Here is a 23,452-nt window from a genome sequence, read left to right on the forward strand (position 1 = left end):
CAATCCTACAGATGCAGCTAGAGAAATTATGAAATGCCTAGCTATTGACAAGCCATTTTGCAAGGGTACAAAAGTGTAAAACATTCCCACTAGTGAAGAAAGAAGAAATTAAATCCTGACATAATCAACCACTCATATTTTAATGATCTTCTTGCAATAAAAGGAGTGGAGCTCCTTACACAGTGGGAGATAACTTATTCAGCTTCTTCCTGATACCTAGGATTTCAGCATGCAACAGGCCTTTGGGTTTGGATGGGAAGAATTGGAAAAAGCAGTTAGGCAACCAGCAAGCCACAGCTGGGCAAAATGGGGAGAGGTGCAGTCTTTGAAGAAGATACAGTTCATTCAGTGGAAAATCAATGGTGTTGAATGTAAAGGCAACTTAGCCAGCAGTTGCATCTTCTTGTGGGTATGCTTCAAGACAGGATTCCTAGAGGCCATGGTGGAAACCTCTATCAGACCATACTGCCAGGTAGAGAAAGAATTCAAAAACAAAGGAAACCATGAATTGCAACCATGACGATAGTGGCCTATTACTGTTACTATCATATCCCAGAAAAAAGTGATTTTCCTGGGTACCGTAACACCAAAACCCTACAAGAGAGCCCTATTCTTCCCCCAAATCTTTCCTCTGTGAACACATTTAAGGACAAAACAGTTCCTTCATCCCTAAAAACGTTATTAAGTCCTTGGAGAAGTCAAAGCTGTGATTAAATTTGAAAGACCCACAATCTTTTTAGCAGTTCAAAGCATAAAGTTAGCAGGCTTGCATTACACAGGTTTGGGGTTTTTTTTTTTCTTCATTTAAATGCTGGTTGAATTTGGGGGTTTTTTTTGGTAGTGGAAAAGAATTTACATCAAACTCTTCATTTAACTAGATCTTATGCTGTTAATTGCCTTAACTGTGCACTTTATCTGCAAGATCTTACATTAGCATTTTTAATTATTTAAAACACATTAAATATTGCTGGTATCAGCATGATCAGAGATTACCTTCTTAATAATGATTCTTGTTTGAGTGTAAAGCATTTGATTCCAGCTGCTATGAACTTTTAAACAAGCAAAAGCAATGTTTACTGACATATATATAAAGGACAATCCACTTCACAAAGGAATGATGTCCAAATTAAACTGCATATGCCCAACAAAACAAGACTGTTTTATATAGCTTTTTTAATATGCTAGACATTTCATAAGCTTTAATAAAGTTAAATTGCTCGGGAGCAGTCTGAATTAGCGGAACTCACGTGGGAGCTACCTATGTTGCCTCCACATTTGGTCCACAGCAAATAATAAAATGTAAATATATCAGTGCTAGTACATCTCTAGAAGAATCAATGGGACAGCATCACGCCTAAAAGCAATTGACCTTCTAGGTAAGGAAAAGCCAAAATAAAGCAGTCATGGTGGTTTTCTTCCCTGTCACCAAATGTATATCCTGGAATTAAACTGCACCTGAAGCTTTAATTTCAAGAAAAGAATAAATTTTATAGGTTTGAAGATTACTGAGAGAAGTCGGAAAACATAATCTAACACCAGACTTACTACTTCTAATGAAAAGCATCTGATTTTATTTAATTACTGATGTCTGGGAACTGACTTTCAGTGTTTGAATGCTTGAGGCTGGCAATGTTAAAATTAAAAGCCATTGAATGATATGACAAATAGAAGCTATTCATCAATGTCTTGAGCTGGGAACAGGGACACACTGGTCCAAAAAGGTGCTGACTGGCATAAAAATGGCCTCAAGTGCCCACCCATCCCCTCCAATGGCTAAGCCCAAGGATACTGCAGATAGATTCAAGGACTAAGAGGGTAATTAAATGGTGTTTGATTTCTCACTTTACCAAATGGCACACAAAAACCCCTGCATATGAATCAGAGTATTTGCAAGGGGACAGACTGCTCCTCACCTTGCCAATGAACTGAGTACTTGTATTGTACATGATCCAGCACTCTAAGCACAGACTCACTGCTTCTTTTCCATCTTTGGACAGTAACGTACTGAATGCAGCCAAGTGCAGGACAGCATCCAGATGACCTGAGTCACTATACCAAACAAAGGGTTGGCTTCTAGCTTTGGCCAGGTTCATTCATTTACCTGGCAACACTACAGTCACCCCTACCTAATCAGGAGACGCTTGTTCTCTAATAAATAAATAAACAAACAAATAATGCAAAAATAGGTTTGAAAGATCCCTCTCTACCTTGCAGCACTTTAACTCTTAGGTCTGACAGTGTTGCCAGTCAGTAAGCAGACAGAAGCTGCTATATTTGAAAAACAAATGCAAGCTTTTACTTCTATATTTATATTGATTCTGAGATAACCAAGCAAAGGCTCTTCCCACCCACTGCCAGGAGAGAAAGAGCATAAACTACAGATTAACAAAAACTAAAAACTATTTGGTCTCAAGTATTTACAAAATTCCTTCAGTAAGCACTACGGGCAACACAAACCTCAGAGATCTCGAAAACTGATGCAGCAATACTGCTGGGACCAGAGTATCTCCCCAGTTTACCGTTACGTAAGTGTGGTCTTTGAAGTTCATTTCTCACAGGCAGAGAAAAAAAATTCTGAATCTGGACTGGAATTTACTGATCTGTAATTGCTAAAGTATAATCGCCTCACCTGCATTCAACACAACCCAATGCAGAGGCTTACAGGGACATCCAAGTAGTTTCTCAACATTACCCACACAAAACACTGTACTAACAATACTGCTCCTATAGGTTTTGCTACTTTGTTCATCGCTAAGTGGGTATTTCTACACAGCACAGTCAACTTGTATATCCTAATGATATGCTTATATGGAAGGTTTCATCCTTCCTGTAAAACAGATTAAATTTCCTTTTTCCTACCATCACAGTCACAAAAGCATTTGATCTATGGTTCCAATTTTCCAGCCTACTTGGTTCCAGTGGAACCATACAATCAAGAGATTCTCAGTGAAGATGCCAAAATTGCTTAAGATAGTTATTGCCTATGTGGAGCAGAAACCTAAGAAAAAGGTGCAGCTTCAGGCACGATTGTTATTACCACTTCATCAGCTTTATTTCTACTCTGAGTCTACCTGTATCTTTTAAGGCTAGAGACTTTCTTTTGAGGAAACAGATGTGGTTGCATGAAAACAGTCAATGTGAGTTATCAGCTATTAAGATACTCGGACATTACTCAGTCACAAAACCTAAGTATCAGGATAAAGCAAAAATGGAATATTGATTTTGGGATTCGGTGTCATTTAACATCTCCTACTTTAAAAAAAGAAAAAACCTCACAAATACATACATACATCCTTCAGCTGCACAACTGAAAATACTCTGCTCATCTGTGTATTGCCTACCTATGACTTCATACAGTAATGTTAGACTGAAAACTGCCAAGAACACACAATAATAAGGAAAATAATTTTGATGTAGTAGGAAATAATCTCATTCATTTAAGTGCTAAAAGAAGAGCTTTCCTTGAATGAAGAGTTTTGTTAGGAGAAAGGATTCTTTGCTTTAGCCGACTGCAACATTGTAAGTCACTGCAAGACTGTAACAGCCAGAAACAGGTAGGAAATGTTCTTGCAAATGTTCTTGGAAATACCTTGGGGAGATTCAAAAGACTTCTAACAATATTGAATGCAGTAGCTGGAGAAAATTTTCACCCTCCTCTGAGGCCGGAGTTGGTTAAAATCATTGCCTTTGGCTTCCGCAGATCTTCTAAAGACTGAAAACAGGAGAACATGAAACATTACTGAAATTTGTCCCTTGTTTGCAAACAATGGGATTCAGTATTTGAAAATAACTTGCTGCTTTTGTGCACAATGTCTTCTGCTTTTGTAAACTATGAATAACAGCTCATCTTTTATTTGTTTTCAGTTTCTCATAGAACCAGTTTGTTATGATTGCTCTCTCCTACACAAAAGCTGGTCAGGATTTCCAAACACCCTTCTGTTTATTTATGGCAAGCTGCAGTAAAAACATTTGCTTACTCCAACTCAGTGAAAGAATCTGGTAAATAAAACCACTAATTTAACACCTTTTACTCCCTACTACATGAAAGAAAACTAAGCACAGTCAACAAGTCTTTCTCTACTCAGCATATACAGGGCAAAGCAACTGGTTGGTCTTCTTTGAAGATAGAATGGGTACAAGTTCAGCAGCGATGCTGGCTTCTTTACTTCCTTCTCTTGCCTGACCTGGCTTAAAGAGCATACAGAGACTTCTGCAGGGTTGATTTTAATTTTTAGGGCATTTCATTTTGTTTTCCTTAAAGCTTTAAGAGGCATGCTGGTGATCCAGTCCATGGTACACCTTCACAGTGATGGCAGCAAAACACAAGAGCAATAGGCTGCAACAGCAGGGTAGATGGATCATGAGCACCTCAAACCAGTATTGCTGCAGAACATCGTGTATCAAACCATGATAAACAGGCAAGGAGAGACCGATCCACAGCTTCTACACAGCTGTCATCCATCTAGCCAGAAAAGGTGTGTAAGCGATCATAAATCCATTAGATGGAATGTTGTGATAAAGTCTGTTTCTTCTTACAGTTTTCAAATGCGTGCCTCATACAGATAAACAAATGGAAAATAATCTTAACTGAGAACGGAGAAGGGCTTTTCTTTTTCCTTCAAACAAAAGGTTCTCAATTTACAGTTCAAGATTTTCTTCAACCCTTACCCACCCTCCTTAGTCTGAAAAACAACTTTTCCTTATTCAGAGAAAAGCCTCTGTTTCAAGGAAAAACACCTAAAAAGAGGATCTTAAATAATTTTTAATCTTTGATCTTTAATTAGGATCAGAAATACAATTAGAAAAGAAACAGACAAGTGTTTAGACTTCTGTACCCTCTTCAGGTCTAAGCAAAAGACTTCCGTTCAGAAGCCTTCTCTTTACATCAACTGTCTCAGAAATCAACAGATTATATCAACTGGCTCAGAAGAAAAACCAAAACAACAAAAAAGCCAAACTAACAACAAAATCCCACTCTTCACCTCATACTTTTAGATCACCATAGCTATATTGCCACATTATTATTTTTTTCTCCTCCTTTTAAGTGTTCAAGGCTTGGTCTGGTTTGCTATGGGCTACTTGGTAATCACATAGTAATCTCTCTTACTACCTGGGCAAAGGAATAAATTAGTCGGAAACTAACGATGCAGCCTATGAAAATTCAATGCTTGGGTTTTCCAACAATTTTCAACATTCACAGAACACAGGCCAGCGACAGGACAAAATGCAGAAATATAATGTGTAATTCACTGAAGCAATCTATGCCACTGAAGACGGTTCCACTCCCCTTCCCCCTGTATGCCCCATGTTCTGCCAAAAATTATTGCCCCAGAGTACAGGCAACACTTGTGTTGCCACCATCCCATTGGCATTAATGTACAAACCCATAGTGACATCCCATGACAGTGCCTACCATCAGCCAAAATGCAGGCACATGCTCTACTCCACCAGCTCTGCTACATGAGGAGAGGGAGGTGGAAAGCTGGAGGTGTTTATGTCTTAAACTGCCACAAATTACAATGGACAAGGCTCAGCTATCAGAGCTTTAATTCTCTTCACTTATCCAGCAACACCACTAAAAATCAATGCCAAGTCTATAGTGCAAGAGTTACTTCTAATTAGTAAAGACAGTAAATTCTAATGGCCTGTCTAGCAGCTTTCCTGCCTTTAAGACACTTTAGAGTTGCACTATGCCAGATTTAGAATCCTGTGGAAATGTGAACAACTGCAAGAAACTAGTTTTGTGCATGACTTATTCTCATCTTCAGTAAGTCTCTTTTATCACTTGCATACAAAGATCTAAAGCATGAAATCTGACCCCATAAAGCATCTAACACGCTGGACCTGATTAAAAGGTCTTAAAGAAACTGAAAAATCCTAATGAAATAAAAAAATAAATTAAAAAAATAAAAATCAAATGTCATTCTTCAAACTGAGTATATACTTGACGGTCCAGTCACATTGGTACCAGAGAACTTCATGTATTAGAAGACCAGCCCTGGCTACAGAAACATTTTGGAGCTTGACTTGCCTTCTGTAAAGCTGAGTTGCTACTTCTGTTCCACCTCGATTTGTAGTTATCCTCCCTAAGTAAGCAAGCAAAGCGCACCCAGTCCTCTTATTTACATTCTGGCAACTCCTACATTTTTGCACTTTTGTGTTTCTGTTTGGAGAATGGAACACATATGTGAAAAGTAAATGCATGAGATTTTATAGTTGTATTGCATCATTCAATTTCCTATGCACTTTCCCAAAAAGCAAATATAGCAGTTGCATTTGTATGCAAAAGTCACCATAGACCGCAAGAGATGCGGAGTGTATTTTAATGTAACCTCACCGAAGATGAGAAGCCCAGCGCAGCAGGGATATGGCCCATTCTCAGTGCACTCCACAGTCCTGATGCACTAAGACCCTGCCAGAAAGGAATTCTGCTCTCTTCCTGTTTGTTTGCCTGGGTTTTCTACTAAAAGAGAAAGTGAAAAGGGAAAAAAAAAAAAAAAAAAAAGGAAAAAAAGAGGTAGTTCAGCTAAGGAATATGCCAAATCCACAAAAGAGATACTGTTATCCCCACTAAAGAAGTTCCACACTTCAGTTCAGCCTTTAGCTCTTGAGATCTCTATTTTGATCTCCACAGTTCGGTGAAGTAAAAGTCCCAGTTCTGTTCTGAAAACATCACCTCAGTTCTTTTTTTTGTTTGTTTTCTGCAACTACAATAAAGGTAACTTTGACTGAAATGGGACTTCCAAAACACAGAAAACACACATGAAAGATGTATACCCTCAAAGGGAGAACCTTTTGATGGTCTGTTATTGCTTTAAAGACATCACTGTGAAAATCTACTAGATCAGGAAAAAATATTATTCAAGGTCCCCCTCCCCTTATAAATTTAGCTACTGGGAAAAAACATTAATACCAGTTTTAGAGAATTTCAAAAATAAACCTGGAAAGAATGCATTCGACATATCCTGATGACATTTCTTCAACCCCAGGTTTTCATATGTTCTGTCTTGATAAGCCAGGTAGAGCCCCAGTTTAGCTTACAAAGGGCAGTAGCTCTTTATTTAACCTGAAGTGAAACCTGATGGAAAATGTTTCAGACATAATAAGGCCATAAGCTTGCTCATGTCCACTTCAAAATTTGTTATTAATCTAAGCAATGTTGTTTTCACTTAACTAATCATTTTTTTTAAAAAAAGCCCAGACACACAGGACAAAAATCAAGTCTTATCAACACTGCAGAAATGGACCTCAGCCATTCTTCGATACGATACCTTCAAAACAAAAGCCCCCTGTTATCCAAAGTAGTCATGCTGAGAATTTTTTTCAAGCATATTTTTACTGAACAGTGGAACAAAAGGCTATTCTGGAAGCACAAAGGATTAGAAAATTTGAAGATGTTAATGTTTAGACTACCAGGTGAAAAAACACACATGCCCATTTTTAAGATATAGGAAAAACACAGCAGTAAATTAGGCTGCAACTTCACATCTTCTACACTGTCAAAACCAACCACTATACATATCATTCCTGTCAGGAAAAATAAAGACAGATGGTTGCAGAAAAAGACACTCTACAGAACAACCATAACCTTTAAGTACTGATGAATCAAAATATTTACACTGTCTATCCCCCTATAAAGCTCATTCTCTACAATTAAAGTTCTTCTAAATTACTGTAGCATATTGCTACAGAAATTTTGGCAGAACACATTCTCAATTTACATAATTTTTCAGAGTAGTGACCTAGCTTAGAGAAAAATCATACATTTTCAAGTATTATTGATGTTCTGAAGCCTCCAATTTATTTTACTCATAACCATTTACATATTTTGTTGCTTTCTTATCGCAGAGAAATCTCTGCCTGCTGATATGAAAGTCAATAGCTTCACATTGGCATCAGTGTGAATGGAACTGGCATGGCATTCAGTACTGGGACTTTCTTTTGAAGTGACACCTTTCATTTATGAAGCTAACCGAGAGACATATTTTGAAGTTAGCCATGTATGGTAGGCGTACAAATACCCACCAGTACTACCCCAGTTCCCACACAATATCTGCCCTTTGAGTGACTTAGGTGTCCACTGGCAGCATGGAGCACAAAAGGTATTCTAGTTCAGCTGCCTCATGTGTGCAAAACCTCTTCCAAAGAAAGGAAGCCAAGCATTGCTGGTCCACAGAAAGTCTGGTAAAGGACTTCAGTGTCAAAGCTTACCTACGTACAAGTTTTTCCATAGCTAAAAGGGCAACTAAAATACAAAGCTGATAAAATCTTGACAAAACATTTTTCCAGTTCCATTCTTGGCCAGGTAACTCAGCAGTCAAGAGCGCAAAGTTCCTCCGTGCATGCTGGAAATCACAAAGACTGTGGCCTGGGACACAGACTAGCACCTGCCTGGAACATGCTGCAGCTTCTTTCTAGCCTACATCAGATATTTCCCTTCCTATAATGGCCAGGCAGATTTAGGGTGACCAGTCCACGTAGGAACACCCAGAACCTGGAGTTTCAAAGCTCTCCTGGTCTCCCAGTTTAAACTGCCAAGCTCCATCATCGTTGCTTCATTTTCTTATCTTGAAACTACATCCCAGAGTTGCCTCTTGTCCCTGGAATTTCTTCACGGATTCAGCAGGAACACCCCTCAACCAATTCTCTCCTATGTCTATTCTCAAATTGAAGACTCTAACTGTTTAAAGTCCCAAATTGAATCAGATGTAAATCCCACCCATGAGCTAACAAACAAATAATAAAATTGTTTAAAAAAAACCCAAAACCGTGAAAAGTATCTGTTCTTTACTCTTCTTCAGAGATCAGAATTTGATAGCAAAATTTCAAAAATCCCTCTAAAATCAAGTTAGTAAAAGCTTATAATATAAAGGCATCCCAGTTACAATCACATACCCTTTCAAATGGGTAAGCATATAGAGTGACAGAAGTAACATCAAATCTCATTTGATCTCATAAATCGTCAAAAGTCCAAAGTTAGAACACAAAGAAAAGAAGATCTAGAAATTGCTTTTTCAAGGATCCTACAAGTGATTGGCTATTAAGTATAGTTTTCAGATAATTCAAGAAATTGGGAGGATACACCACCACAACCACTTCATAACTTTTGTGTGGAATAGATTTTTAAAAAATCAGGCTTCCAAAAATATGTTAGGAAAACCTCTGTAATTTTCAGCCTTTTTGGCACTGTTTCTATAACTTCTCCAAAGAAGTGAGGTACAAAAATTCAAATGAGTAGGTTTTTTTTCTTTCGCAATCAGTTCTGGAGTAATTGAAGTCCTCAGAGCACACAACACACTGACAAGTGCCATACAAAAGTCCTAGATGGATGAGAAATACAAAGGATAATTTCTTACACTAAAAAGAATTGAAATGAGACAACTATGTGGTTACTGTAGGTGCACATAATTACAGTGGATGGCAATTATATTTGGCCAGTTTCTCCTGATAACACTGTCAACTGTCCTCACCCGAGCGTTTAAATTAATTTCATTTTTCACTTCATCCAATTCCCATTTCTAGTCCAATTTATAATCATCACTTCCCTATACTAGCATGGCATTAAATTACTGTCATTCTTGGCCATTAAGTCAATCATATTCTATTCGGCAGAGTTGATCAAAAACGCCACAGCAGCACCGTGAATTTCATATTGAATACATTCCTTTTTGCTGTGTTGTAGAAGCTGATCATCAGTGTCAGAAGCTACATGACATCAATTTCTGATTTTTCAGGCAGAAGCAACACATTCTGAATCAAAAATGGAGGTAACAAAAAACATTTTTTAAATGAACACTGCATTTTCTATGGTCAAATCCCGCTCATTTTACTTTGCAAGTACCCACTTAAGAACAGGCCCACAAAAGCCTAAATTTCCATCTGCTACCAATGTTTCAACCACAATTCTCCTTACTGTAAACTGCAAATTTATTGCTCCCCTTAATACAAAGGGAATGATCAGAGAGGAAAAAAACAAAACAAAATCACCTTCCCTGATGGTACTCGAATTTCTTTGTGTGTTCAAATTCAAATCCTGAGCCAAATTCACTTACACATTTAGCAATACACAGACTTTTTAACAGGAGTTGCCATCTTAAACATAGCTGTTCATGTCCTTCTTACCGAGAAGATAGACCCAAATAAGATTACAGCTCAACTAGAAAATACCAGGCAATCCTGAGTTTGTTGTCCGAGGCAAGATTCTACACTATCTGTTCAGGACCAATTTGAAGTTCAGTCACTTCCAACCTTGCTTGCAAAAAAATAACTCCAGAAATTTAATTTCTGCATAGTCATTTTTACTTTTAGAATATCACATAGTTTTCTGACACTAAAGACAATGATTAATCTCATATTCTGTGTGGTTCGTATAACATGCTGATCTGTAAAGTGTTAAATAAACAACACCTCATTTTCCATATTAAAATTCCCTTCCCTAAAAGCACTTGCTCTCGCTTGAATGTAAGATACACCTGCAAATCTCAATGGATCATTTTTGAAGAAACTCTAATGCAACTTCTTCCCCCCTTGGAATATTAGAAGTACTATTTTCCCCACATCTGCCAATTCAATAGCTGCCCAAATGCACATTTTCTCCATGCACGCTTATACAGGAAGAAACGGAGACTTTCATCACTCATATGGACAATAAATCACAATAAATCCTAATAATATTTTTATAAACACTGTATCTTATGCTTTAAGAGCCGTTAATTGGTATGACTGCATTATTTTTAGTGTCCTCCTAAAGCAAGAGCTTATTATTCCCTAACAGTTTCTCAGAGTACCCATACCTAGCTTAGTACTTCATACATAATAACTGCAAAGTGCTTTACAGATACTGTCAAATTATTCACAATCTGAAAAGCAGACAAAGGATGAAAGGAGTTTTTCTGGAATGCTTTAAAAGTTAAGTAAAAATTTCTCTTAATCATTTGTAAACTTGAACAGAACAAACAGATCTGGCTAAGCAGCTATATATTGGTAGATTTTTAAGCATCTGTGGTAACTATATTTTTGTTCAGCACATCATGGGATTTCTGTAGACTCTAGTTAAATAGTAAACTTGTTTTTTGGATAAAAACGCCAAAGAATTGTTGAAACCCCTCAGAAGCCTTACCCCTGCCAACTGCTTCATGCAGGCAGATCCCAGAATCAACAGGAATTGCCAAGGCTACAATAATTCTTTACCCTAAGCGCTACAGTTAACAGGATTGTGGCCTCTGGGTCTACTCCTGATCTTTTCATGACTGAACGAACGCTGCCATTACCATTTACGCAAGTAAGACTAACCTCAACTTGCTTCTGAAAGATTTTGTAAGAGATCCTCCTACCCCTGCAAAACCAGACAAATTTATAACAAGCTTTAAAAAAATATATATTTATTCCCACTATTTGCTAAGATCAACATCTGCGGTTTATCTCACCGTGCTAAGTTTTCACCCGTAGCTCCGTTTCTTTCACATTTTGTTATAGCGTATGGTGCTGAGCATGCTGTTTCCCAGTTTTTGCGTGTGACAGTTATGTGTATCAACTGTCAGTCGGACTCTGCCAGAGATGGCACAAACAAGCCGGCTTTGCTCCGCAGGCTGAATTCACCCTCCATCCCTGCCCAGGCAGCAACGAGTCGTCAGCAACCTGCGGCATCGCGGGAACCTGGGCTTTTTTGGCAGAATTCCTCCAGATTGACCAAATGGGAAATCTAGGGCTGGGAACCAACTGAGGTAGGTAAGCAACCACCTGAGCAGCACCTTTTTAATTCCTAGGGCTGCTAATTTAAATTTCCAGGCATCAAGGCGTCTAGCTCCTGAGAGCGCTGGGGTATTTCAGCACCGGAGAGGAACAAAAGCGTGTTTTTGTCACTCGAACGAGTAGCTTCAAGTCCGGATAGACGAAGAAACCCGCCCTTACTAAGTCAGGAGAAGCATCTCCAGCGCCCGTTTCGAGGCGGCAGAGCCATGTTTTAAGAAACCGCCACAAACCGAGCACCTGCAGCGCGTCCCCAGACAACCCCCCCAGGGAGCGGGACCCGCGGCCACCCCCAGCTCCGGGCTCCGGTTCGTCCTTCCCCCCCCCCCCCCCCGCCTTCCCTTTCCGCCGCCTCCTCCTCCGTTGGAGTTACACGGAGCCGGGGGCCTGCGGGACCATTGAGGCGGGTGAGAGCCGTTACCCAGGGACGCCCCAACGGTCGGAGCTGCCGTTTAAACCGTCTCCCCGGCAACGAGCGGTGCTGAGGCGGCGGGGCGAGGCGGGGGGAGAGCGGCCGGCGGCGGCGACCCGCCGCCGCCGGCCGCTCCCCCCCGCCCCGTCCCGCCGCCCTGTCCCGATTAAGTAACGGGAGCGGCGAGCGCCGCCTCGGGCCCGGCCGCTCAGCTCACCTCGGGGCAGGTGGTAGCCGCCTTTCCACCCCACTCCCACGGCAGCGGGGGACAAGCCGCCGAGAAAAAGCTCCCGCGTCGTCAACCCGCCGGTCCCGGCTGTGCGGCTCCGGCTGCCCGAGCAGGAGGAGCTTTCCCCGCCCCGCCCAGTGCGCAGCGGCGGCCCGGCGCGGCAGGGCCGCACCTGCCGGAGGAGGGGCCGGGCCTGGGTCGGGTCGAGGCGGGGGATCTTCTCGCCGGTTCTCGGTCGCTTTCCGAGGCGTTGCAGGGCCGCCGGCGTTCACTCTGTCTCCGGGAGGCGGCGGCGTCCCACAGGCTTCCCGCCCGCCGGGACCTCGGCCCTGCGGGAGGGCTGGAGGGAGAAGGCCTGGCCGAGCCCTTGAAGTAGCGATAAGTTTGTGGGCACAGCACCTGAGAGGCGGGATCACCACAGGGAGAGCGGGGTCAGGAAGGTCGTCAGCCGGGGAGGCGGGCCGTTGGGAAGGAGGATTTTAGGACAAGAAATACGGCTGGAAAGGGAGAGATCTCCAGAAGGGCAGGCCCGCTGCAGGGTCAGGGCCTGAGCACTACATCTAGGATATTAAAGCCTTCAGTCCTTTATTATCTTATTAAGGATTTTGATGTGGCTTTTTAAAAACCTTAGAGTGCAGAGGGACACCTCTCTGGGATAAAGCTGCTGCACACAGGCGTGCTGCTGTCATGTGTTTTTCCAGATGCTGCCTTTGCAGGGACACAGTACTCATCTTTGCAGTGAGGCTCGGTAACAGTGCTTTTCTTTCAACCTCGCCTCATGGAACTGTGAGGTGGTGGGAGCTGTTTTTCCCCCACCCTCTAACTGATCTCATGATTGTGAAGAACACTGAGGAGAATTAAAAAAGAAATCTAATGATTAGCGAGCTACTTTTATAATTTAGCAAGACTGGACAGTGCTTTAATATATAGGAGGAAATACTGTTTTGAGAATTGCTTGGAGCAGCTCTAGTTCTGAGCAGAGTCTGCATCTTGCTACTGGATTTGCTTATGAGTCAGTTCCTGTTTTCTGATCTGTACAGTTAATACGAAAACAGTACATCCCAAAAATCTCTGCCTCCATCTCCAATATATCTACGTGGTAAATTTTACATACATGTCACATCAGAGGAGTTCAAGCCTTTTTCAAATGACAATTCTCTAAAACATTTTTCAGAGTGTGGGTCTTTAGTTAAGGCTACTGACAGGTGAGTTGTTCTGCTCTAAGGTGTCCACGAAAGGCATCTAGAAATACCACAATTCCTCATCTGCAGAGCAGACAGTAAAAGCTGGAAAGTCACTTCAGACGGTGCACAGCACCAGATGTGGTATACGGTGCCTTTTGTATAGTGATACAAAGCTTCTCCAAGTTTCAAGCAGATTGGTACCGATGCAGTACAATACTAGGCAGAGGCTCATTTCTGTTTCAAGAGTCATAAAGACAGGGCCACTGCTTCATAGAATCATAGAATTGTTAGGTTTGGAAGGGACCTTAAAGATCATCTAGTTCCAGCCCCCCTGCCATGGGCAGGGACACCTCCCACTAGATCAGGTTGCTCAGAGCCCCATCCAGTCTGGCCTTAAAAACTTCCAGGGACGGGGCTTCCACCACCTCTCTGGGCAACCTGTTCCCATGTCTCACCACCCTCATGGTGAAGAACTTCTTCCTAACGTCCAGTCTGAGTCATCCCATCTCTAGTTTTAATCCATTCCCTCTAGTCCTACCATTACCCGACATCCTAAAAAGTCCCTCACCAGCTTTCTTGTAGGCCCCCTTAAGATACTGGTAGGCCACTATAAGTTCTCCTCGGGGCCTTCTTTTCTCCAGACTGAAGCTTCGTATCAGGGGCTGTTAACTCATTTGCAACACAAAACTGTTGTAGCTACACTATCTTTTATTCCAGGGATATTTTGATCAGTGTTAGCTTAACCATGTCCACACCTTGCTGCACTGTGTAGCATGGACGTGACAAGCTAAGTGATGAGCAGAGTCTCCCTGTACTTAGACACTTGTGAGTCACTGTAACTAGAAACATGTCAGGAACCAGAGTGCAGAGTTGCAGGAGGTGCAGTGCTGGTGGCTGAGGTGAGCAGAATGTGAGCAGGGGGCAGCTGGTTGAAGCTCGAGGGGCCGCAAAAGCATTGAGGGGACAGTCAGTGCTTTGCATGTTGTTTCCCTGGCAGATTGGTTCTGAGGGCCAGCACGGCTTCCTTGAGCTTCCAGGGAAGTGTCTACATGAAGAACGCAAAGGACAAGAACATCCAGGTGGTGGTGTGGTGCAGCCTTTTCATGCCTCAAGATGTAAAGCAAGTGCCTATGCTTTTGTAGACTGTGATCAAGCAAGAAAAGAAGTTAGGGTCTGCACTGGAGGAGTTACAGACAACTAATACATACAGGAGTGTTCTGTGTCACATTTTGGATTATGTTATTATGGGTACAACCGCACAGTGATCATTTATGGACAAACTGGTATTGGAAAGACCTTCACAATGTAAGGGGAGCCCCATTGAAGAACATACTCGGGAAGAGGATTTGCTACCAGGTAGAACACATTGTATCGAATATTAGAAAAAGTCACAGGGATTGATACTGAATTTTTTTATTAAAGTCTCTCTTCTGGAAATCTATAATGAGCTTTTTGACTTTCTGAATCCTATTCCCAATGTTGGAGAAAGACTGAAGATGTCTGGTGATCCCATAAACAAGACAGGTGTAAATGTGAAAGGCTTGGAAGAAATACCTGTACTCAACAAAAATGAAGCAGACCAAATCTTGTAAAGAGGTGCAGCAAAAAGAACTACTGCAGCTACTTACACAAATGCTTATTCCAGTTGATCCTAGTCTGTGTTTTTGGTTACCATCCATATGAAAGAAACCAGAGCAGACGGACAAGAGCTTGTTGGAAGTGGGAAGATAAACTTGGTTGATCTTGCAGGAAGTAAAAACACTTCTTCGATTTGGGGCAGTTGATAACAGAGCTTGTGAAGCTGGAAATACCAAGTAGTCTGCTCTGACTGGAGAAGGTTATTACTGCTCTTGTGGAAGGAGTCACGGAGAATCTTAACTTACAAGAATCCTTCTCCTTGGAGAACAACCAATAATAATCAGTTTCTCACACATCTATAAATCTTGAGGAAACACAGAGTACACTGAAGTACAGTCACAGCGCAGAGAACATAATGAATCCAAAGTTAACCAGCACCTGCCAAAAGGAACTATTATTGAGATACTGAAGAGACTGAGCATCCAAAAGGAGACCTTCCTGCTGCATGAGAGTAAAATAGAGTCTGTATTTTGATTGAAAATTCATGAAGCCCTTAAAGGAAAGCTGACGGTTCAGGATGAACAAGTGGCAGAATATATTGACATAATCAGTGCCATGGAAGAAGAAGTGAAAACAATCACTAAATCATTCACAATTAATAAAAGTAAAGCTTAACAACAAAACCAGCTCTGCACATCAAGGAGAAAGAACTGAAAGAAACACAGATCTGCAAGAAACCAAGGTTCCTCTGGCTGAGAAAGAATATGCGGTTTCAGTTTTGGAAAACACCAAATAAAAGCTTCATGGCACAGCTAGCCATGTGGTTAGAACTGCTAATACAAAAGATGTATCTATGCACAACTGGATCATAAGAAGGCTGTTCATCAATACAATGCTATCGTCCAAATATATGTGCAGGAGAAATGAATGTTCTGTTCAACAGAACACCAGATTCAGTTAGTGAGAACAGTCTGAAGCAGTAACCGATGTTGACAAGTTATGCATATTTTATAGGCAGCCTCCTATCTACCAGTTGTTCAGCAGCTGATATATTTGCATTAATTATATAATTCCCTTTTGCCTCTGTTAAAAAATTGCTGACCACTGAACTTTCTTATATATCTGAAAAAATTTGACAAAATAAGACTCTGCCATTTGCTAGTAAAGCTGAGCTGTTGAGGTTGACTGAGGAGTATATATGTGGATTAGGAAGAGCATTAAATATCTTGACACCAAGGGTGGAAACTGCCCTGGAACTAAACTGTCAGCTTCAGAATAACACAAGGAAATGTTCTGCTGTGGCTGACGAGGATGGGCCATAAAAAGGAATTAATATCTTCTTAGGAGATCTCTCTCACACTCTGAAAAAATTACAGGAAGAAACAGACAGTGCTTTTTCTCAGCTGCAAACTGCTGTGAGAATTTTAGAGAAGAACTGGAAATGGCAAGGTTTGTATATACAAAGAACGCAAATGAATTGGTGTCCTCACTGCAAAGCCAGCTGGACCTGTCGGCACAGGAGATACAGAAGAACTTAGCTGGTATACTGTCAAAAAATGGAAGTTTGAAGACCACCATCACTGCTGGGAAAGAAAATGTTTACCTGGAAACTATGGACCTAGTCAGCAGTAAAACTTCTGCTTCAAAACAAATTTATTGCACCTCTGAATAATTTCTTTCAAGAGCTCAAGGACATAAATGGTGAAAACAAGGAGATGCTGGTGGAATCCATTGGCTGTTCTCAGCAACTTCTTAGCAATCTCACAAATGTGTCTCAGGATATTGGTAAACAGAATGAATTTAAAACTGCTCAAATAGTTAGCTTGATGGATCAGTAGCAGTTGTCCTTCAGCAATGACAAACAGCAGCTTAATTGTTTACAATAGAAAACAGAAGGTTTATGATTGAGATCAGTATTTTGTATTGGATATTTTGTTCTGCATTAAGTTGCAGTAGACGTGGTTTGGAACTACCACATTGTACGAATAGATCCTATAATAGATTTTATTTTATGCATATCAAGAATACAAATAGTCTTTTGTGTTCAAAGATCCTTGGCATACTGCTGGCACTAAAGCAAACTAACTGATGTTTTTAAAAGCATTGGAAGTCACCCATGAGAGCTACAAACTGATGGCCTACACTGACCTTAAAAAAAGAAAGATTATGTCATGTTGCTGCCAGCCGTGTTCAGGGTCTCCACATCTTGCTTTCATTTAGAGGCCTGACTGAATGTCTGCTAAAAAAAGAATCTTCTTATCGATTTCCAGTATGTGCTCACTAAAAGCCAGTCAATAAGTAAGAACTTCTTCAAAGAATGGAATTGTCCTATGGCTATTGGAAGCTGGGAGCTAGACAGCAAGCAATTCTGTGTAACAGGGAAATGCAATGGATTTAGGTATTATATACAGCTTCTCTCAAGAACAATAGTGTATTGTGGCTTGTGGTATTTACAAAGTGCATGACTGTTAAAGAGACAGAAAAATTATCCTTAAATACAGACTTGTCAGGTTCTTTTATTTTATATATATTAAAGCTTACATTGCTACAAATATATTCCCGTAGATATTTTTTAGAAGTCTGACTACAGAGATTGGCATCAGTGTAATTTCTTTATCACTGCAACATATGGCAGTCTTCCCTGCTGCCAAAACATGGCCATGTTTCAGCCTCAGGGTACAGCTGGGTTGAACTTAAAACTGAGACTGTTTTCAAACATTGATACAGAATTTTATTTTACTCCTTCTGACACCACAAAGGAAAAGTAAATCCAAAATTCCTGTCACCGGCACCTCCAAGAATACTACAGTGCCTAGTGATTCCAGCCACGCTAGAAAGTGGTTTTTCCTTCTAATTTTTTTATAACAACTAAAGTGATAACCAGTCACTACTGTCTCAGGATCATGTATCACTCAGCTATCCACACTGAAAACTTCTTCAATTCAGATTCCAGCATGGATTTGCAAGATTATGAATCTTATGATGATTTATGGTGAATTTCCCACACAACCACATTTTATAGCAATCTCTGTGTGCAATCAATGATTCTATAAACCATCCGTTCTCAGAGGCTCTTTACAACTCATCCATACTTAACCCAGCATTTCCTCTTAGAGTGATCTTCCTGATTTGCAAAGCTGAATGTAAACCTGCTGTATGGGTGCGTGTTATCTCAACATGCTGAAAATTAACCAGATAAACACAACCAAATCCTGGTTACATTTGAAAGTATACCAAGCCACCACTGTCAAACACTACACTAAGTTCCAAGCCTTTTCCTCAGCTGAGCGTTTTCCAGATCACATGGCAGTACCACAAGCATCTAAAGCAAACAAACAGAATAGAGGTCCAACATTAAAAGAAGAGGAAGAAGAAGTAGTATCTGCAATCCCATTCTCTAACCTTGCAACTGGAGCTAGAAGAAAACCTGTAAGTGCCTTGGGTTTTGTGCTTATTGGTGGAGCTGACAAACACCAATTGCATGACAGCACCTGCTTAAAAGGAGCCCAGTGGGCAAAAGAAAATAAAACAGGTAAGGGAGTAACTATTCCCTTCTCAGTAACAGATATATAAATAGTAGTGTTAGCTATAACATTGGAGCTGTCTAGGTTACTGCTTTGACCTGGTTCTTTAATTTGGAACAGGTTTAGTCAGATGAGGTGACATTCCCTACAGGAGGAAGGACGCTTCCCACAGGTACCAGGGTGCGTAGGGTCCTGTTTTGGACCTTGCAATGCTTCCTCTGCCATGCATGTTGTTCTGAATACAGCTCTGGATGCAGCACTTAACATTACAGAAAGGAAAAAGAAAGTCGAAGTTGGACAAGAAGCTAACAAAACAGTTCTCTAAGCAACCTGTACAGTACTATTGGCAGGTAAATTGCTGGCCACTGAAAGTTAACAATTTCTTTATTCCTCCATTTCCCTTTTCTAGATTCCCCTCTGCTCCCAAAGAACAGTTGAGCATGGCTCAGCCTGAGGCTGCTTTAAGCAAAATCACGCTCCACTTCTGAACTGTTGAAATCAAAATAGTCTGGCACGTTAGATGTGACAATCCACAGCTTTTATTTCTGTGAAGTAGGAGGTGTATTTCTAACATCAAGCAAGCGTATTTTACTGCCAGCTATGAAAACTGCTGAAAATGTAGTTGCTCAATTTAGCATGTGGCTGCTGCAAGAGGGTCTGGAGGCTGTGATTTACACAAAGTTCCACGCCCAGAGGAAACGGATCACATGGTTGGCAAAGGAAAAGCAAGGGTAGAGCCTTGGGGATAATGGTCAGGAAGAAGGAGAGAGACCGGGCACTCCTGCAGTGCTTTTTCCACTGTGATAGATGAGCTTGTATGTATAATGCTTTACTGAGCCTGGTGCAAGCCTTGGCACCACCACTTTGCTAATGACGGCGTAAGGCCTCAGTGTAGAGCACTTTGCATGCCTTTGTTTTCAAAACCAGCGTACCTTGGGAACCACAACCTCTTCAGATTACTCTCCCTTCAGCTTTTTGTTACATTCAGGTCCTTCCTACAACAGAAAGTAGCATGGAGAAAGTGAAGATCTGAAAGAACGACTGAATGTTTGCTGCACTTTTAATTCTGGGACAATTAGACAACCAATCCTCTCTCTGTTAAGAATAAGAGGGGAGATGCAGGTGTTAGAAATCAAGGAAGAAGAGAGCTCATATAAGTAACTTATTGAGCTTCGTTTGTCTGCAGAACCAAAGGACTTTCTATTAGAGGATCCTCATTGCTTCCATGATTAAAGCTGACAGAGCTGACCTCCCTGTGCTGCCTTTAAAAGCCTGAATGATGAGTAACATAAAGTTTTGTCTGAACCCCTTGCTGCTGGCTCCTTTCCATAAGGAAAAAAGCAGCAGCTACACAAAGGACCTTAATCAAGCTCTGGAGCCTGAAATGGCATCCAAATGACCTGAAGCTGAATATCTAATTCAACAGAAATTTTGCCACAGTCCAGAATGTTCATTAAGAACAAAATAACTATGTACATAAGTATTTCCTTCCTCACAGAGTTTAAAAAAAAGGATTTTTATTTCTATAATCATAAAGCCCTGTAAGTCAGGACAACACCTGAAGACTAGCAGAATAAGAAGAGCCAGCAGATACGTGTTAGAAACACACCATGTGGCAGAAATATCAGCATGTGTAGCACATTGTCCTTAGCCTTTCTCAACCTGGGACTACTCACTTCCCAGGCACCACCTTGAGAACAGTTGATTCCATAACTGGTAATGGAGTTCCACCCTTTTGCCATGCAAAAGCACTAGCAGACAACAGTTACCACAGGCTGCTGCACCCTGAACTTACAGTTTTGGGTTTACTAAGTTATATGTTGTTTCTGCAAATGCTACCAGCCTTACAGCATTCTCAGCGTGTGTTCTAACAGTTCTCTGGTTTTCAGAGCATTATTGAAGGTCCTGTATGGCTTCATGTCGTCAGGGCATGAATTCATAAACCATGGCAGGAAGAGTTAAGTAGATTCCCCAAAATAATGATGTTCTGCAGATACCAGTGATACAAGGTCTGAGTTTATTCAAGCATCTCAGTGTTTGACCTGAGACCCCTGCACCTTGCCAGCTTTTCCCACATTTGTATATTGGAACCCTTAGTCTCGGAAAGCCTACTATTTCTGTGTGCATGACTGCTGCTCTTAAATCAGTGGGGGAAGAGCGTTCGTAATCATACGGGTGGCAGAATCATGGCTGTACTAGGTCAGGCCAAAGATTCACCTAACACAGTGAGACTGAACCCTCACAGGTCGTGTTTCCAATACTTAACTCTTTAGTTAAGGACCAGTAGAAATCTGGAGTAGCTAGTTTCCTAACAGAAATCTGTTCTTCTAATAGGATGCAATCTTTAATCAGGAAACTGGTGATAGAAGGTGAATGCAAGTTCCACATATATGTAAATTAACTTATTTTGTATGTCATGGAAATGCCAGTAGGAATATGGAGCATGCTGGTTGTAATATGTATCCTTCTGTCCAAGTTTGCCAGTACATATATTTTGTCTATTTCCATTCCTGTCATTACTTAGCCATGGAAGTATCTGAATACTGCAAAAGCCACTCTAGCGTATCTCTGCATAGTTGCCTCACAAACGAGAAATTCAGGCATAGTTCTCTGAAGGATCCATACTTGCTTCCTCAACAATTTGTTGAACTGGTTAGGCTACATGCATGGTGGTCTGTTAATATCTTCTGCCATTTGGATCATGATGAAAGACAAGAAACAGTGCTCCATACACCAAATACTAGATGGACTGCTTACTCCATATGGCACAAGACTTGCCTTATCTTGAGATAAGATTTAGGTATACTAAATGCTACTCCATCCGGTAAGTGTGGGAATAGGTATGTATTTGGAACTGAATTTCCACTATATAGAGTTCAGTCCATAATTCAAGGTTTTTTAACAGACACACTAGTCCTGAACACAATATGCCTCTTTTCATCACCACAAAAAATCAGAGATGCTATAGCAAAAAAGAAAACCCACAACAACAAACCAAGCCTTTAATGAAATATTTGATGGATTCACAGACTGACAGCTGACATCTATCTGCAGTTCAGATGAAGCCTGTTAAGCTCATTTTGGACAAAGATACCTGTACACAAGGCACTTAAACCTCAAAAATAGAACACTCCTAGTGAATTCTCTTTAAGTCAGCAAATACTGGCAAATGAAGAAGCAGTATCTTGTATCAGCTAGTCTAGCATAGTCAAGAAAGGTGGACAAAGTTTTGGAGACGCAGTCCTTCCACTACCATTTAGGTTGCATAAAACCAACCTAGAGTTTTCCAATAGAAAACACGGACTACAAGAGCTTATGGGAAATACTTCCCTTTTTGTAGCTAGCACTCTTCCTTTACTTAAGATCCCCAGTTCAGGGCTTTCTCTTCAGGAGGGAATAAAATAACTTTTTTAGGATTCAGGCTCTGGATCTGCCCTCTGAGCATACATCTGAAAGACCTAAACACAACTTATTCTAGAGGGATCAGAGGATATGGAAATCCCAGTAGGATGGCGCGTGAAAGATGAATGACAATGGCACGGAAAACAGTCACCTAGACATAAAAAAGAGGAATCTGGCGTTTCTGATGCATCATGCACACTAGAGGAAGGCAGTCTTAGTCCCCAAAAGTAAGATATAGAGATTGCTCTGTCTGTTTCATGTAGACACTTCATATAGTCAGTAAGAGGAAGATCCTTAGTACATCAGAAGTCCTCCTCTCGTCACTGATAAAATTGGAGACATAACATCCCTACCTTTCATACCAAAGTCTTGAAACCTCTCAGCTGCTTTCTGGATTATGATTGTACTTGAGGGTGAGATATGTGCTATGCTACTTACTCACCCTCTTAAATGAGGGGTATCTGAAAAAAAACCCCAGAATTAAATATTAAGCAGCAGTTGAGTAGTGGCTTTCAGGGTCACCATTCTGGACTTACCTACATTCCCTTTAAGTCCCATTTAGGCACTAAATCCTTTGTTATAGATGATTCTTGGTGTTTCACAGCTGTGCCTATATTTGCCACTGTGTAAAAAGTGCATAAAAGTACCCTCATACCTCTAAGGGTTCTGTAAAGTTGAACACTTTTTGTGTTCAGAAATTGCAAGGACTGTATTAACAGATCCAACTAAGTGTCTAGAAGCAGAAGGGCAGTATGGCTTTGGAGTAACTGCAAGTGGAAAATATAGATTGTAGTCCTGTGATTCCACTTTTTAAGGTTCATGCCATTAAAAAAATTGAAAATATGATCTGACTAGGATGCAGAAAAGTCTGAGTCCTGATTTAAATTTAAAATCTTTTGCTGAGCGATACCTTGGTTGCGATTGCAAAAAAACCCAATTATAATAATTTAGCATAGCTGTTACAAAAAAATGGTATTGAAATTGCAATTATACCTGAGGCAAAAAAGAAGCTACTTTATCAGCGCACTACATTTTGCTGAGTACTGGTAAATGGCAAAGATAGTATCACAGCGTATAGCTATGCTATTATAGCTTCAGCAGTTTTTAGGATAACTCAGCCAAACTTGTACTGAAAGAGAGGAGTGCTTACACAGGTACTAATATCATCCAAGTGTGACTGCAGTAACCATCAGCTGTGGGACAGTATGTGACATTATGAACAGAAAGGGGTAATGACGATTTATAGATACTGATGTGGACTCTGTGTGCTAACTGACCTGAGGGACAAAGAATACTCCTTGACCTATTTTGTTTGGTAGTATAGATAACCAGTTGATAAGCTGCTTTGTGTTTTCAGGTAGAAAACTCTGATTAA

At 40.8% G+C, this 23,452-nt stretch overlaps 1 protein-coding gene and 1 pseudogene across 14 annotated transcripts in view; one reads left to right on the forward strand and one right to left on the reverse strand.

The window, feature by feature from the left end:
- KLHL32 (kelch like family member 32) overlaps positions 1–12,753 on the reverse strand; it is a 130,837-nt gene extending 118,084 nt beyond the window's left edge. For 8 of the 14 annotated variants that reach the window (XR_010070388.1, XR_010070387.1, XM_063329928.1 and 5 more), the window contains exon 1: positions 12,378–12,753. The gene's annotated coding sequence lies outside the window, so the exon portion shown is untranslated. Of the gene's footprint in view, positions 1–3,589; positions 3,713–6,337; positions 6,464–12,169; positions 12,191–12,377 lie in introns of those variants that run through there. The other 6 variants (XM_063329927.1, XM_063329921.1, XM_063329924.1 and 3 more) reach the window with 5 other exon arrangements.
- Positions 12,754–14,622: 1,869 nt separating this feature from the next.
- LOC134513750 (kinesin-like protein KIF11) lies at positions 14,623–16,078 on the forward strand (annotated as a pseudogene).
- The last annotated feature ends 7,374 nt before the right edge of the window (positions 16,079–23,452 follow it).

This window comes from Chroicocephalus ridibundus, chromosome 3 (assembly GCF_963924245.1).
Source record: "Chroicocephalus ridibundus chromosome 3, bChrRid1.1, whole genome shotgun sequence".
NCBI lineage: Eukaryota > Metazoa > Chordata > Aves > Charadriiformes > Laridae > Chroicocephalus > Chroicocephalus ridibundus.